Source organism: Puma concolor, chromosome B3 (assembly GCF_028749965.1).
Source record: "Puma concolor isolate L17-30 chromosome B3, mPumCon1.1.hap2, whole genome shotgun sequence".
Classification (NCBI taxonomy): domain Eukaryota; kingdom Metazoa; phylum Chordata; class Mammalia; order Carnivora; family Felidae; genus Puma; species Puma concolor.
Window position 1 is genome coordinate 118,277,125 of NC_141672.1, and position 10,874 is coordinate 118,287,998.

The 10,874-nt window shown below is 53.6% G+C and overlaps 1 protein-coding gene across 3 annotated transcripts in view; it reads right to left on the minus strand.

The window, feature by feature from the left end:
* The window catches only part of SIN3A (SIN3 transcription regulator family member A), a 74,517-nt gene extending 66,805 nt beyond the window's left edge, over positions 1-7,712 (minus strand). Inside the window, exon 1 of one of the 3 annotated variants that reach the window (XM_086711245.1) lies at positions 7,691-7,712. The gene's annotated coding sequence lies outside the window, so the exon portion shown is untranslated. Of the gene's footprint in view, positions 1-3,302; positions 3,488-5,360; positions 5,384-7,690 lie in introns of those variants that run through there. The other 2 variants (XM_086711246.1, XM_086711244.1) reach the window with 2 other exon arrangements.
* Between the last annotated feature and the right edge of the window lie 3,162 nt (positions 7,713-10,874).

Sequence of the window (10,874 nt, forward strand, 5' to 3'; positions counted from 1 at the left end):
AGGTTGTTGCTAGGGGCTGGGTAGAGATTTAAAGGGCCTATTGTTTAATGGGTAGAGTTTCAGTTTGGGAAGATGAAAAAGTTCTGGAGACTGATGGTGGCAACGGCTGCACAACAAAGCGAGTGTACTGAATGCCACTGAATTGTACACTTAAAAATGGTTAAAATGGGGGCACCTGGGTGGCTCAGTTGTTCGAGCGTCCGACTTCGGCTCAGGTCATGTTCTCACAGGTCATCAGTTCGAGCCCCACACAGGGCTCACTGCTGTCAGTGCAGAGCCCACTTCAGATCTTTGTCCCTCCCCGCTTCTGCCCCTCTCCCAATTGTGCTCTCTCAAAAATAAGTATTTAAAAAAAGTAAAAAAAATAAATAAAAATGGTTAAAATGGTAAGTTTTGTTATATATATTTTACCACAATTGTTTTTAAAAGCACACTGCTCCTTCTGTTTACTATCCTTAGATGAGACACAGAGTTAAGAACATGGACTCTGGAACCAGAACACCAGGATTCACACCCTAGTGTAGCTACTTACTCTCTGTGTCACTGTTTCTGGATCTTTAAAACATGGATTTCATAGTACCCACTAGACAGGGTTATGAAGAGTAAGTGGATTACTAAATGAACAGTACCCAACTCCGCACCTGGGACATAATAAGGGCTCAATAAATGAAAGTTATAACTCAAGGAGACAGAAGATATAGTTTTAAAAAGCATGTTAACTTTCATTTTTAGAAGAAATCGACAGAAAGTAAAGCTTAACAAACTCTTAATAATGGCATTATTCAGAAGAGTGAGAAAGCCTTTTAAAGCACTTCACTAGATTACTGAACGCCATGGACGTAATCTTTTAATTCCGACTAAAATTCACAGCCATTAACATCTGCTTTGCAAAGATCTCCAGTTATCGTTTGCGCTGAAGATGTCAACAGGACTATGTTTTGCCAGGAATCTTATCAAATTACTACATACCTCTTTCCTTAAAAAAAAAAAGAAAAAAAAAATCTTACTCTTTAGGTGAAATCTTCTTAATTACAAAATGCCAACAATCTATCTGGGGTCTTTAACTCTGGCAAACCTATAGGGTGTGGAGATTATATATATACATATACATACACACATACACACACATATATATCCCAGATATTTGAAGAGATAAGAAGCATTTACGAAAACTCTCCTAACATACATAGTATATCCAGGTTCTTACTTGAATCCTTACAGTCATCGTGGGACTTCCGATCCTGGTGCACCAACAGACAACATATTCTTTAAAGGCATGAATTAGGTCTCCCATGTTTCCCAACAGACAACATCACAAATGGTGGAAACAACTATGTTGACCAAACCTTCCTCCATGGTAAATTCTCCACTGCCTTCCATATCTTTGTCAGTTTATGCACCAGAAAAAAACACCCAGGTTTTTTTTGTCTCCACAGCAATTCTAATACAGTCACCATTACTCAAATGGAAAAGCTACCTTTGCCATTGCTACTGCCTTAACTGAGATTGAGACTCTCTTCACATGCGTATAGCACAGGGCCAAGCTCTCAGTCCCAAATGAGCAAAGCACAAATCCAGAGTTTAACTTCAGTTCAGATTATCAGCCAGAGGGCTTGCTCAGATATTAGTCCATAAATACATATTCCTTCCATTTTTATTTTCTCATGAAAAATATAAAAAATACGTAATTTCTCTTAAGAAAAGAGAATGTACCAAGTCAGAGCAAAAACTTAATGTAAAATTAAAATAGTTCATTAAAAATGAAATGCCCTAGGGCAACTCCCCAATACAGGTCGGAGAGCACTGCTACCAAAGTCACATACACAAAGCTACACTAGTCCTCGACTACACCCTCTCTGTAATAAAACAGGACAAGAGCACTGTATTTTATAGAATATAAACAGAAAGTGATCTAGATGTTCTAACAGAATTGCATTAAAGCCAGAAGAGATTTTTTAAGAACACCTATAGTTACCTAAATTGCAACTTATTTCTTTGTGAAATTAAGCTTACATAGCAGAAACATCTGTACAATGAAAACATTCAAAAATGCAAGAATCGAAGAAATGAGAGTATTTTATTCAGTCTGAGGGTTTTTTAAAATTACTATCTTTTATAAACAGGTCATTTTAAATAGTAAAATGTAAACCCAACCCTCCCTTTTCTAAATTTAAGCCTTGTTAAGACTTCTGGCTAACTCGGTTTGAAGTCCTAAGGCACCTAAACAGTGGCCAAGTCTAACTACCCACCACCCTATTGGCTCCAAGGAAACCCCGCCCCGTACAGCCACAGTAATTGAACATTCAAGGGAACTCCAAGAAAGGTTGTCCCCGGCCACATTTCTAGTCTCTGCTAACTCTCCGCCCCTCCCCCCACCATCACCGCTGCGGAAGCATGGTCACAGCAGGAGCAGCCACTCCACCGCAGGCTCCAACGAAAGGACCTTGAGCACCGCGCCCCAATAATTACAATCCGGGGGGAGTGGCGGTGACCATGCTCCCACCCTCCAAGGCTGCATGGTGCCATCTACGCTGCATGGAACTAAGCAGAGACAACAGCTCTGGCACAGGCCCTTCTGCCCTAGGCAAAAGGCATGGCCGAGCCACAAGAGTAAGTCCTGACACCTCCGCAGCTCAGAGTCGGCGGGAGCCCCTCCCACCCCACGGAGACGTAGGGCGGGGCAGATCTGGGCGCCGCGACTCCCAGCCCGACCGGACAGCGGGCTTTCCCGAACCCCGCCTCGTTTGCCAAGGAGGCGGAAACCGGGGGGAGGGGGAGACGGCCAGGAGGAGTGGCATCACGGCTCTGTACGGCCCCTCCGGCCAACCGGATCCCGAGAAGGCGGAGGCAAGCCGACTTCACGCCCCTCCCTGCCGCGCCCCGAAGCCACACGCGGGAGACCCCTTGCCCGTCCCCCAACCCCAGCATGCCAGAGCGCGGCTGCCCAGCCGAGGCCCCGCCCACCTCGGGAGGACAGGCGGGGTGGTCGACCGCAAACAGCACTTAGCCAGGGCCGGCCCCGCCCCTTTCTCCACAATCGCACGCGCGCGCCGGCCCCGCCCCTGAGCGGCGGCGCGAGAGCCCGCCCCCTCCGCGCGCACCGGGACTACGCTCTCCTCCCCCTCCCGCACGAAGATCTACCCCGCTCCGCCCCCCACCCCCCTCACACATCCACACACCTCCCGCCCGCCTGCTCTACGGGAAGCCGAGGAGGTCAGCCCCCCCTAAAAATACACACCCTCGAGTCCGGTGTTACCCGCCACTAGGCTCCCCGCCCCGACCCCGGCCCGGCGTGCTCTCACCGCAAAGCTGCTTCGGCCGCTCCTCACTGCGTGTCCCTCTCGGCGTGAGCCTTGGGCTCAGCAGGGAGGCCCCGAGAACGGAGCAGGGCACAGGCCCGCCGAAGCGGACTGGCAGCCTCCTCTCCGCTAACGAAACGGTCACAGGCCCCGGTGCCCAGACTGGGAAGGAGGGAGGGAGGGAGGGAGGGAAACTCCGAGGGGGGAAGGGGAGGGGGGGAAAGATGGAGAAACCGTCTCCGCCGCCTCTACCGCCGCGGCCGCTTCTCTGTTACCCGGGAAATCCCGCCCACTCCCCGGCCCGCCCCGCAGAGGGAAGACTCAACTTCGCTCCACCACAGGCCGCATTATCCGCCCGTCAAAGACTTAACCAATCCCAGCACCCTGCTTGCCGGCTGCCCGCCCCTTCCCCCTCTGCTGGGAAGGGGGGGGAGCCGCTCACCTTCTCCACGCCCCTATTGGCGGGGAGCTTCCCTAACTCAACCCCGCCTATTGGAGACGAATTGCAGAATCCCACCCCCAAGCCTCAACACTATTGGAGGAAGCAGGGGAGCTCTTCACGTCTCATTGGAGGACTCCACACATCCCGCCCCGTGCGGGCTCAGCCACAGGCCCAACAAGTCGGCTCCCGCCCTCGCCGGTCATCGCATTGGAAGGCTACCCCTGGCTCTCTCGCTGCCCCAGGAAGGTAAGTAACCGATGTGGGGTAAAATGTCCGTAAGTGAGACAGGCCCCGCCCCCAACTGTCTGATTGGATATCTCGGCGCCGGTAGCAGCCTCCATTGGCCAGGACGTCCGTCTAGGAAGGAGTTGACTCCGCCCCGCGCTAGGAGGCTGAACCTTAGCAGTCCTTTTGTGGAATGTTTACACTAGAGACTGAAGTGCAGAGAGTTCCAGGGCCCGAAACAGGAGGGGGCGCGGAGCTCAGCGGCCGGGATCCCATGCCCTGGGACTTGAAAGGGAGAGGCAGAGCACTACCACCGTGGAGGACCCCCTTACCAAAAAAAAAAAAAAAAAAAAAAAAAAAAAGAGAGAGAGAAAGAAAGAACCTCATCCTATCGAATTCTTTCTTTACAATTTACATTTCCGCACGCTGCCTCCTTGTAAACACAAATATCCGGAGCAACCGGATCCGTACAGCTTTCAGTACGTACAGAATTAAGCGCTGGAGACCAAAGCCGAAAAATCGCCCCAGTGGTTGCCAGCCCGCAGTTGGGGTGGCTGCACACTTCTAACACCGACAATCCCTAAACTTCAGTATGCAGTTCTAAGAGGGCGGGGATAATCAAAATGAAGGCAGGGCCCTAACAGCCACCGCCCTGGCAAGCCTCCGGAAGGCGGAGCGTGAGTTGTAAGGCATTTGCGATCTCCGGGGTAGATCTTGTAGGCACATTCGGACTCGAACTGAAGGAGATCAAACAGCCCACGACATAAATGAACCTTCACCCCACACTTCATAGAAAGAATAAAAATTCCAGAGTTAGTGACAAAAGATAAGAACGACTGTTCACCTTACTCCTTTGGCCAACGAGGATTAATGGAAGTTCCTAGGCCGTCTCTGTGTACATTATAATGCTTCAAACACAAAAGGTGCTTACAACATCTAACTTGCTTTTATTTATTTTACCAAAATCGGGCGGAGAACGGTCTCTGGACCTGCTTTGGGGGGCGCTCAAGGAGCGCCAGGAAAGGAGGGGGCGGGACTAGAGTTTTCCCGCTCTCTAGCAAAAAAGGCTACTCCCCCAAGAGAGCCGTGTCAGTCCCCAAGTGGCAGGCCCCTGGGAACCCATTCCCAGGTCCTATCTTGTCCTCCCTCCGCAACCCAGTGGAGATGGCAAAGAAACCATCGCTGGCAACAGGTGGGCCTGACTCCAAGGATGGCTTCGAATCTCAAGGACAAGGCAGTAAACTGGGAACTCCATGAGTAACTAACAGATGAGATTCAAGCCCTGTAGCAGGTCGGAGCTCTAAAAATAAGTCACACCAACTGAAGCGACCCTCGGGCCAAGCCTCTAGGAGGTTAGGAAGAAGCGGCACTTTTACAGAACTTTCGAGGGTTACCTTTCACTCTAGGCCGTCCCCTGCTCCTTGGAACTGGGTGCCACACGACGCTCCCATCTGCATCTCAAGAACCACTTCGAATCTAAGGAGGATTGGGCCACCCCCGACTTCTTTGTCAACAGGAGATGAACTGCCCTGGATCTTGCCTAAAGGCATCCAGGCCAATCTTAGGTTGCTCAGAGTTTTACATAAAGCCAACCAACTAAGGACAGGCTGCCAGTGTCCGCGGCGTTCTCAAGCTTAAGCTCAGAGCGATCTCCGGGAAATCAAGAGGCGCGGGAATAGCCAAGCCGCAGGGTCAGAACTTAGTATTTGGCCAGGAAGGCCAGATCCTACCCCTCTTTCTAGCCTCTGCAGACCCCTGGAGCCGGGGTCCTCCAAATCCACTCATGCTGTCAAACCAACTTCATCGCAAAGCTACCAGATCTCCAGCTTTAGAGAAATCATTGTGTGCCTTCTCCGCCCTCCTCACCCCCCCCCCCCCCCCCGCCCCTTGCCAAGGACTCCAAACCCGGGACTTCCGGGCGGGAGGACAGTTCGAAGGAGCAAGGCGGGACTCACACATGTGCCGAGCGCGCACACAGGCTAGGGGAGGGGGCGGAGAACAGAGGGTGGACTTCCCCCCTCTCCTAGCTCACCCTGCCGGAGGGGGCGGGACTATCCGTCTCACCAATCAGGAGTGGGGGTGGGACCTTGCGCCTCACGTAAGCCGCAGGAATCCTCCCTCCGCCCTTCACGGAAAAAAATCCTAGCAACTTAAACTCCAGCCCGGCCTCCGATAGGCGGAGCTCAAGAGAATGTCATCCAGTCGAGAACCGAGAAGGCAAAAAGGGAGTCTCGCCCAGCCAGTGGAAGACAAGAGAAGGCGGGCCCTCTGGAGGAGCCCGAGGTGGGTGGAAGAGAGAGGGAAAGGCCCCGCCCCTCAGCTCCCCTCCAGGCGGGTTGCACAAGCGGCGGCTGGAGTAGATAGTAAACAGGCTAGGCCAAGGAGTGGAGGCAGGGGCAGCCCGGCGCTCCGTGGGCTCGGGCCCCGGCACCTCCTCTCCCGGCTGCGCCCCGCCCGACCCCGGCGGTTAGCGCCGGCGCCCCGCCTTCCAGCCCGCGGCCGCCATCCCGGCTGACAGGCGCGCCCCCCGCGCCCCTCCCCGCCCGCTGATGCATTTCCTTTTCCCGATTCCGAGCGTGGAGACTGTTTTCCCAGTTTCCGACCTTCACTGCCCCTTTCAGGCCACCCCCTCGTGGGCGCGCTCACACGCCCGCGCCCCCGCCCCCGCACCATCCGCGGGCGAGCGGCACGGCCGGGGGAGGGGAAGGGAGCCGCCGCCGCCTTGGGGTGGGCGGGGAAGGAGGCAGCTCCATGTTTGCAAGGGGATCAGCTGGGGCCGCGGGTCGAAGCCGCCGCCGAGTTCCTGGAGGTTTTCCACACCCCCGGGCCGAGTTCCGCGCGGGCTCGCGGCCTGGTGGGTTCCGGCGCCGAATGCTGGCTCTACTGCCACGGCCCGGGAGTTCGAAGAACACAGACCGACACGCGAGGCTAGTGCCCAGGCGCCAGGGGCTCTTTCCGGTGGCCTCCTCCCCCGGCCGCCCCTCCCGCAAGTCCGGCGTTGCCCCCGCCCCCAGAGTCCATAACAACCGCGGCCCACGGCGCCCGCGCCTTCCCGAATCGCGCCCACCGCCCCCTCCTACAAGTTTGCGGACCGAAACAAAACCCTCCCTGCGGCTGCCGCCCTCGCCCAGCATGGTTAGCGGGGAAAGCCGCGGGCTCCGGCTCGCTTGCTAACTCCAGCTCTCGACCAACTCCCGGCGCCGCGGGCTCAGTGGGCCTGGCCCGCCGGGCTCAGGCCGCCGCCCCCTGCCGAGCCCGCGCGCCGCAGCCCGGGCTCAGTTCCCATCGGTGTACGGAATATCCCCTATTTCCTTCTTTACAATATGTTTTTTTAAGGCATTCCAGGAGCGAGGTGGGGGGAAATCTCCCCCTGCCCGCCCCTTTACCCAGTCCGCCGCCGAAACCTACCGAAACCGACTGCTCGGTGAAATAAACTAGGCAGCACGGCCGGCGCACTGGCGACCCCAGGCCTGGCCGACCCCCTCCCCACGAATCCGGCCCGGCTTGGAAACACACACACTGGTGAGCGGGCGGCGCCAAGAGCTCTCCTTCCTGGCCTGCCCCGAGCCTCCCTCGGCCGCCGGACTCCGAACCTCCCCTAGCTCCGTCCCGGGGCCCGCGGCGCCCGCACCGTGGCGGACCGGCCAGAGCGACAGGCCAACGAGCTAGCCCCCCAAACGCCTGAGATTGGGGAGACCAAATTAAAAGCAGCTGTTTAACATACCTTCCGAGCCAGGCGAGGAGTCCTGAATGGGGGGGAACGCCCCCCACGGGCCATTGGCTCCCCAGCACTAGCGTCAGTCAGCCTGGGCACGCCTCCTCCCCTCGCTCCACCTCTTCCCCTTCATTGAACGCTCCCTCCCTCCAAAAACACATAAATAAATAAATTAAACTACCCGCGAGTGCGAAGCGCATCCGTGGCAGAGACCCCTATCTCTCCGGTACCAACACTTCGAGTTTGAGACCCTAGGACTGGAAGGGGACCTGAGACTCAGAGATCCGCAGGGTGGACTAGGAGGAGGAGCTAGCGGAGCTACCCGGCCCCACTTCCTTCACACTCACACCCCATTTGGAGCTGGGTAGGGGGAGGTTGGTAGGGACACCCTAGCGACTGGCTGGAAGGTCCCCCGACTCCCCTGGCTGTGCAACCTAACCTTGTCCGGCCCATTCTGTTAGGCGGCTGCCTAAAAATGAATGGTGTAAGCAGGAAGTCCGGCGTTCAGGCAACAGGCGCTTCTCTGAGCACCTACAGTGGGCGAGGCAGACACATTCATACCGCATCTGCTTCTGAGTGCAATTACAGAGGCTGGATGAGATGCTCACTCTACACCCTTCAAGAGTAGACCTAGGCTACTAGGTTGATGCTATGGCAAGAGCTAAGTAAGGCAAGGCAAGGCAGAAATGTATGTATAAATAGACATTTATAAGAACTCAGAGCAGAGAGATTCATCCAGTTGAGGAAAACTGGGACAGTCTTCATGGAGGAGATGGCACTCACGTAGGGTCTTAGAGCTTTCATCAGGCAGAAGTGAAGGGGCAGGTAATTTTCAGCAAAGGGCAGAAAGGGCATTATTAAGGATCTTCGAGTGTGGCTGTGGTCGTGAAAATCATGGTTGGAAAGATGGAAGCAAACAGCATTTTACCTGGTTTTACCTGTTTAAAATTCTTAGACTTGCACAACACAATGTCCAAGCAGCACAGTCCCAGGACTGCAGGCCCAGAACTATGGTTTAAGATGGTCACCATCCCAGTAGCTAGACAGGGGCTGAGAATAGTTGAGTGAGAGGTGCCTGTAGGCAGTGAAGGCAGAGCACAAAGGCTGTCATTAATACTGGGTTTGGAGACCAGAGGTACATCTTCTGGTGGGATGCATAGGTGATGGAGCCAAAGGAAAATTGCTTTTCTCTCTCCCAGCCACCCAATGCAGAAAGCTCTGCCTACTTTCAGAAGCCCTCAAGTCAAAAGCTCTGACTCAGATCCTTCCCTGAATCATTTGCAGTGTTTGTCCTAACTTTCAACCAGAAGTTGAAAGAAGCTACCCTACATATCTGTGCTCAACAGAGCTGAGCCTGGGGTCAGAGCACACAGAGTGAGCAAGAAAGACCTGTTGACTGAGGCATCAATGAAAGGAAGTTAGTGTGGCCGATGTGGGGTGTGCAGAATGTGAAGGGGTTAGAGTCCTGTGGGCAGAGTGGGGCCTGATGCCAGTTAGGTTGCCCAATAACTCAGGTGAGCTGTAACAAGGACTTGACCAGAGCAGTGGCAATAGGAAGCAAAAAGAATAAAAAAGGAGAGATGTATTTGAGAGAGATTCAAGGGGCCTGAGTGGCTAATTCAATATGGGTGATGGAGGGAGTTAGTGGCCTGGTGTGTGAAGAGGTGGGAGAGTTTGAGGCTAACGGTTGGGTAATCTGAGTTCTAGACTTCGCCTGGCCAGTGACTGGTGATATATCTTTAGGCAAGTACTTCTTCCCCTTTGGGGCTGTTTCCCTCCTGTGAAATGGGGATGGAAATTGAAGTAGAAAGGCCCAAAGGACTCTTCCTCCACTCAGGGTCCATAGGGAAGGGTGTTTTCTGCTGGGGAGGGAAGCTTGCCACTAAGGGGAGAGGACAGATGGGAAGAAATACTGATTTGGAAAGGGCAGTGGTCATCCCAGGTGAAGTGGGGACTAGAATTTGGGAGGTAACTTGGTTGATGAGATCACTGAAGGAAAGGGCGTGGAGGCTGGAAGGCCAGGACGTGAGGACTGTGTATTCAGTGGGAGGCCTAGCACCTGGCAGGGCCATGGAGGTTGAAGTTCCTTCTCAGACTGGGGGTTCCCTAGGGTGAGAACCAAGTTTTCCTAATTCAGAACAGAGACCCCCTGATGCCTGGAGCCCCATCTCAGATTTCTATTCTATTTCCCAAGAGGTTCCACCCTAGATGAAGGCATAACAGTTACTGTGTGAATGCATCTGTAGACACAGATGAGGCAGAGTGGTAGAGCCGAAATAACACTAGTCTGGAAGTTGAGTCACGTGGTTCTCACTTAGTCTCTTATTATCTGTGGGTTAGCCCCCTGTCCTGCACAAGAGTGTAACAGCAATCCTTGCGTGGTTATGAAGATCCAGTGTGGTGATAAAATGTGCTTTAATACACCTAGTAAAGTTTTGAGCTGCTGTGGAGGCCAAAGGCCCAAGTATTTGTCTGTAAGCTGAAACAGCAAGTGGTATTCTGTGGATGAAGCTACTTACGAACATTTGCAACCACAGTAGTTACTCCCACTCAGAGAAACAGATGTTGCTGACACTCCCTGCCCTCCTTGGTACACCAGCCGGGTGGCAGTCCCCTCCTGAACAGATCTCTCTAGACAAAGCTCCATGAGGGTAGCCACTCTATCCAATTCACCTCTGAGCCCCCAGTGTCCACAGGGATTATTGTTTCTGACTCAGTACACTGATGCCTACATAGGAGAGCCAGTCCCAGACTCTTTGGGAAAGTGTGTATTTGATTTGGTGACATTGGCCCACCAGCTAAATTAACGGTTACATCCACCCCCACCCCACCCCCACTCTATCAGGACAAAACAGTGAATGGATACAGATGAGGGCCTTCCTTGGAGAAGTCACATTGGGAAGCCAGGTTCTGATTCCCAGGAGGCCTCTTTTGTGTGAGTTAGGGATTATTATCGTAATTATATTTGAGTAAACTGAGGCTCAGAGCAGTAGTAGAATGATTTGTCCAAGTTGAGTCTGTCTGGGCCCAAAGCCTGAGCTTTGTCCACTCCCCCACGTGCTGTCTCTATACACACTAGGGCCCATGATTCACATTGGAACCTTCTGGAGAAAAACAGCCTCCTTCTTGCTGTTCCACCCACCTTACCTCCCTAATTCCAAGAGCATTGTGTCCCCAGATAGTTCTAAATGAT